Source organism: Myotis daubentonii, chromosome X (genome assembly GCF_963259705.1).
Source record: "Myotis daubentonii chromosome X, mMyoDau2.1, whole genome shotgun sequence".
Lineage (NCBI taxonomy): Eukaryota > Metazoa > Chordata > Mammalia > Chiroptera > Vespertilionidae > Myotis > Myotis daubentonii.
Genome location: NC_081861.1, coordinates 452,980 through 459,754, shown reverse-complemented (window position 1 = coordinate 459,754; position 6,775 = coordinate 452,980).

Sequence of the window (6,775 nt, the reverse complement as noted above, 5' to 3'; positions counted from 1 at the left end):
TTATATATTTGGTCTCCACGCCTTTTATTGGGTACGTGATTTGCAAATATGTTCTCCAGTCTTCAAGTTGCTTTTTCATCCTCTTAGCAGTGTCTGACAGAGCAAAAGTTCTCAACTTCGATGAAGTGAAGTGTAGACCAGCTCTGCTTTTGGTCTCACGTCTAAGAATTCTGCCTGACCCTGGGGCATGGAGATTTTCTCCTAGGTTCTCATCTAAAAGTTTTACAGTCTTACACTTCACATTCGGACCTATGATCTATTTTAAGTTAGTTTTTATATAAGGTGTGAGGTTGATATTGAGGTTCACTTTTTTGCATCTGGATGTCCAATTGCTCCAATACCATTGAATTGCCTTGTATCTTTCTCAAAAATCAATCGGCCATATTTTGGTCAGTCTATGTCTGGTCTCTCTATTCTGTCGCATTGATCTATGTGTCTGTCCCTCCACCAATACCACACTCTCACTGTGGCTTTATATTTAGTCTTAACATCAAGCAGTGAGATTCTTCCCCCAATTTTTTCTTTTTAAAAATTGATTTTGGTTATTCTAGTTCCTTTGCGTTTCCCTGTACGCTTTAGAGTCAGCTTGGCTGGACCTCCAAGAAACCCTGCCGGAGTTGCGGACATTCTTGCCATGCTGCGTGTTCTAATCCGTGAACCCGGCACGCCTCTTCCCCATCTTGTTCTGTTTGTTTGCTTTAAGAACTGTCTTTCCCCTCAGGGAGGAGGCACATCTCAAAAGGTTTGGTTTCAAGCTGTGGGGAGCACCGCCTGGATGGAGTCTTTCCTGCGACCCAGGCCCGTCTTACGCCCTCGGCCCAGCGGGTCTTATCACACTCGTTCGTGCAGGTGGTAGAGAATCATGTTTTGGTGTTGGTGCATACATGGGTGTCCTTATGTACAAATGTGTACACATATGTGGATGCCCACACATATACACAGGTGGGAGCCTGCATGCACACAGACACATACATGGGGTGTCTGCATATACACACGCGCATACGTGGGTGTCTGTCTGCACACACAGGCCCCCTGCGGTGGCCTCCCCGCCTCCGCTCTGCTGTAAGCAGCCGTGTGACGCCGGGCTGAGAAGGGAAGCTATTTGTTTCACACGCAGAAGCTGACAGAGACGTGACCTTGAAAGAAACAGCACAAATGCACATATAGAGAGCTCTTAGCAACTGCTCGTTGAGAGAGAGAAAGGAATGGGGGGGGGGGGAGCCAGGAAACAAGGAGGAGGGGGAGGAGAGGAGAGAGCAAGCAAGGCTGACCCTTTCAGAGGGGGCTGGAGACCCTGCAGGCGTCTGGCTGGGAGAGTGAGCCCCGCTGCCACACATCAGTCCCCGGGGAAGGGGCCGCGTGGAAGGTGTGGCGCGGGATCAGCACAGGCCTCCGGCGCCTCCTGGCACCGCCCCTGCAGGTGTTGGCATCAGTGGCCCCATTTACAGGCACGGCTGGAGGGGTTAGGACTAGCTCAGCCTCCAGCAAAGGGCAGAGATGGCGGCACCCTGCGGCCATCCTTGCACTCCTTCCTCTGCAGCGCCATCTACACACCATGAAGCCGGGCTGGGCACAGCTGGAGGGCACAGCTGGAGGGCACAGCTGGAGGGCTGGCCGCACCGCGTGGACAGGCAGGTAGACACAGGCGCCGGCTCCCCACCTCCTGCTTCCGCCACCTCACCTGCCTTTCCGGGGGACCGAGGGGTGACAACCCAGGAAGCAGGAAGCCAGCCCCCAGGGACCCTCACCCATCCTGCCACGATGGTGTCTGTGTAGGGCGTGCAGGCCAGTGGCGGCCCAGGACGCCCACTTCTCAGCTCCTTCTCCCACGACCCTTTCAGGGGCTCTGGGAATCTGCAGCAGCCCGGCCCCCAGAGGGCAGAACTAGCGTGCAAATTCTTCTCTTTTTAAGAGCATTTTATTGCTTTCAGAGAGGAAGGGAGAGGGAGATAGAGAGAAACATCAATGATGAGAATCACGGATCGGCTGCCTCCTGTGCGCCCCAAACTGGGGATCGAGCCCACAACCCAGGCATGGGTCCTGACCAGGAATGGAACCCTGATCTCCTGGTTCATAGGCCGATGCTCACCCACTGGGCCACACCAGCCGGGCTCCCTGAAGCTCTTAACTCCCAACAACTAAGTGAAGAGAGGTGCCCGCAGGTAAGTATTTTCACCTGCGAAGAGAATTTCTCCAATAGAAACTGTCAGCAAGCAGAGTGGCTGGGAGAGGCTTGCAAATGTTTCCTCTCCCCCATCTGGTGCTGTGTACGTGATGTGGAAAGTGTACACACACACACACACACACACGCATACACACGTGCACACACACGTGCGCACGCACACGCAATGCACACACACATACACATGTGCACACACGCGCACGCACACACGCACGCTCGCACGCAGAGGACGGGCCCCTTTCCCCATCACTCACCCCCGTCAGGCCTGCAGCGCTCCCTATAAATCACCTCCACCAAGCGCGAGGCTGGGAATATGCTGAATCATCTAATTGGCCCAGAGAGACAGTGATGGAGCGCTTCCCTCCCCCCCAGCCTCACAGGAGCCTGGGGACCTGAACTGTCTTCCGTTTGCACGTTAATCAGGATCTTCCAGCCTCAGCCAAGCAGGACCGGGAGGCCTGGCAGCCGCTCCGCCTCCTCACGCAGGCCTCCCTGCCGCCTGCACCTGCCAGTGACTGGGGACCCCTCTGTCCTCCCAGGACACCACCACAGGCCATTGAGTGGGATGACAGACCCCGCGCTGTTATGTGTTTGTCCCAGTTCCGCTCACAGCAGCCTTTGTCCCATCCCAAAGCCACACTTCTGAGGTCAGACCAGAGCTGAAGAGCTATTTAAAAATATATTTTTTTATAGATGTCTGAGAGGAAGGGAGAGAGAGAGAATCATGGATCGGCTGCCTCCTGTACGCCCCACACTGAGGAAGAAGTCCCCAATCCAGGCCTGTGCCCTGACCGGGAATCGAACCCAGGACCCTTCAGTCCATAGGCTGACACTCTATCCACTGAGCCAAACCAGGTAGGGCCTGAAGAGCTATTTAGAGGCCTCTGCTCTGTACCCAGCCGCCTCTCTCCCGGGCCCTCATCTTTGTTCTCTCGGGCAGGGTGTGTTCCCCAGGAGCAGGCCAGCGAACCTGACCAGGAGAGCAGGCCAGGCATTTTGTGGAGGAAAAAAACCTTTCTGGGCCTTAGACACTTGCTGTTCACCCCCTAACACGGGCAGCTCGGATGGGAAGAAGCCACCAGGAGCGCCCTCCTTCCTTCACCCCACCTGCTGTGAAAGGAAAAGTACTGGGACAGTGATGAGAGAGAATCATGGACCGGCTGCCTCCTGCACGCCCCCTACTGGGGATCGAGCCCGCAACCCAAGCACGTGCCCTGACCAGGAATCGAACCGTGACCTCCTGGTTCATAGGTCAACACTCAACCACTGAGCCACACCGGCCGGGCACAGCTTCATAGCTTTTTAAAAAAATATATTTTATTGATTTTTTACAGAGAGGAAGGGAGAGGGATAGAGAGTTAAAAACATCGATGAGAGAGAAACATCGATCAGCTGCCTCCTGCACACCCCCACTGGGGATGTGCTCGCAACCCAGGTACATGCCCTTGACCGGAATCGAACCTGGGACCCTTCAGTCCGCAGGCCGATGCTCTGTCCACTGAGCCACACCAGCCAGGGCCAGCTTCATAGCTTTTGCCATTCACCTACCACCCCTGGCAGGAGAGCTCTGCTCTGGAAAATGATGGTGACCCGCAGTGAAAAACTTGCCTTTTTCCCACCCTCCACTCCACAGGCACCAGAAAACAACCCGGGAGAAGGCCTGGCCTAATGGGCGGGATTAACGCTGAGCTCGGGACAACGGCTTTCTGCTTCGCCCCCGGCCAGCAGCTCTTCCTCCGTCATTAACCCTCAGGAGGGGCTTCTGTGCAGCCATGAGTCAGCTCCTCCGGCCTCACTAAAGCCACCACGGAACTAGGCCTGACGGTCCCGTGTTTTGCCCCTGGATAGGCGTTTGCCTGGACCCTGGGCTTGGCGACTGATGAAGGCCTGTGTCTGCTCACGTCCTGTGACTTCTGTGGGCCTGTGTCTGCCGCAGGCCTGTGCCCATCCATACACAAAGACCTAATTCCCGAGGCATCTACCCTGACATTTCAAGGCACCGTCTGCTTGTCTTTACTCCTTATCCCGACCTTTTGCCCTTAGCATTCCCTGGAAGAAGGGAGTTTGGAAAGCCAGAATTCACAGGTGCAGGGCACCAACTCCCCTAATGTCTGAATGCGCCGGAACAACACTGTATCCATTGTCACGTGTGGGGAGCAGCTACAGCGTTTCAACAGGTTCAAGCCTCGGACTAATGAGAGGGCACAGTCCTCTCGTGGCAAAGGCACGTGCAAGTCCCAGCTTGGAGGGCAGAGCCCTCCCAGCACAATGATAGCCAACAGCTATGGTTGTGAGCTTGAACTCATGGTCCGAACATGTGGTCCCACGTGCCTAAGTGATGTAGGCTTGATAGAGTTCAGGTGCATGTAGTTGAGTAGGACTGAAACCCAGGAGAATGTTGTAAACATCTTGACCACACCCTTACTGTGCCTCATGGAATCTGCTATAAAATAAAGACACGGCTTGTAGTCTGTGCTGCTGTCGCTAGCTCTCCATCAGGGAGGGCAGAGTCCCACCCAGACCCAGCTCATTCTCTTGTCTGTCTTTTCTCCATCCTTCACTGCCCCCTCTCAGGGTCACCGAACCTGGCTGAGTGCGGCACATAAGGCACCCAATGTGGGCCTGAGTACGCCATGGCCGTGCTGGCTCGCCACAGTCACCGTTGTGTGTGTGTGTGTTTTTTTTTTTTTTTAAAAAAAAAACCCTCAGTCTTTGAAAAAGGGTTTTATTAAGAATCTCATTATGATGCCCCTTGCCCTCACCTCACATCGGATTATTAACACGGGCTCTTTGGAGCAAAGCTGTGGGCAATTGGCTATCTTCTCAGCAGAACCGTGCTAGCCCTCACCTGCTAACCCTCACACCTGCTAGCCCTCCCCATGGCCAGGAAGGCCTTCTGGGGAGAGGCACTCCCCCGTGGCACAACTCTCCGCAGGGCTTTATCAGCATGTGCTTGGTGAGCTCTTCATCATTTAAAACTAAATTGCCTGCGTCAGAATAAGTGAACAAGGCCCGGCCTGTGTGGCTCAGTGGTTGAGCGTCGAACTATGAACCAGGAGGTCAGGGTTAGATTCCCAGTAGGGGGCGTGCAGGAGGCAGCTGACCCATGATTCTCTCTCATCATTGATGTTTCTCTCTCTCTCTCTCCCTCTCCCTTCTTCTCAGAAATCACTTTTAAAAATACTGAAAATAAATAAATACAGCAGTGCCCTAGAATTCTTCCCTACCCCTCCTATCAAGATTTGGGTTCTGAGTGGGCTCGTGCCTGGCTGTGTCAGCTGACAGAGTATGGCACATGTGACACTGTGACTTCTGAGCTGGGTCAGAGGGGGCCATGCAGCTTCCGCCTGGCTCTCTTGGGACAGTAGCTGTGGAGGAAGCTGGTCACTACGAAGGAAGTCCAACCGCCCTGAGCCTGCGTGCTGGGGAGACACTCCAGGCACGGCTTGTCCCCACCGCAGCACCAGACATGTGAGCGCAGCCATCAAGAGATGCCACAAGGAGAAACAAAATCACTCGGCTGAGCCCTGCCTGCATCCCTGACCCAGAGAGCCACCAGCAAATAAAACGGCTGCTGCTTTATTTTTATTTTTAAAATATTCTTATTGATCTCAGAGAGGAAGGGAGAGGGAGAGAGAGAAACATCCATGATGAGAGAGAATCATGGATTGGCAGCCTCCTGCACGCCCCCTACTGGGGATCAAGCTCGCAACCTGGGCAGGCGCCCTTGATCAGAATCGCACCCAGGACCCTTCAGTCCGAAGGCCGATGCTCTACCCACTGAGCCACACCGACTAGGGCTTGGGTTTTCAATGAATTTCGAATATTCATGCGGCTCGATTTTGGTCCAGAAAACATGCTACTTGGCTTGCTCCGGGATGGCCCCCAGTCAAGTGCTAGAATTCGACGGAAAGGCCACAGCGGCTGTTGCAGGACAGGGACCATCTGATTCGTGGCCGTCTGTCCTCCCGGCCCGCGACGCCCCCATCTCGGCGGGCAGGCCCCCTGCTGAGCCGGGCTGACGTCAGGCGGTGAGGCCGGGGCCACGGGCCACGTGCGGCTCAGCCCTGACCTAGTAAACACCCCTCTTGCCAAACCTGAAACTCAAGTCCCGGGTGAGCAGGGAGCGCTGGGTCCCGCTCCCGTTCGCCTCGTCCAACAACAATAATCGCAGAGCTTGTTAAAGGAATAGGTTTCTTTTTCAGAGGCAACTTCGGAATTGGCTGAAGCAGCGGAATAATTTACTGTGATGTTTCCTCCTCTAATCCTCCCCTCCCCGGCCCCACCCCCACCCCAACGCGGCAGAGGCTACAAAGGACCCTGTTGCTTAGCAACAGGAGTGAAGCTAATCAACACAGCTCTGAATATTAATATTTTTCCCAAACACGACTTCTCCTGAAATTGTGCAGGATACGAGGCCTTCCTTTCCATATAAACAGTCATTTTTTTAAAAGTCTATAATTAATTTCGTGATGTGTGCTCATTTCCTCCCGCGGGTTAGCCTTGTTAAACACAGTCAGCCGGCAGCACCAACACCGCGCGGCCTGCGTCCGGCACATCCCCTGGCGTTTTGTAATTCTGTCAGCTCCGAGG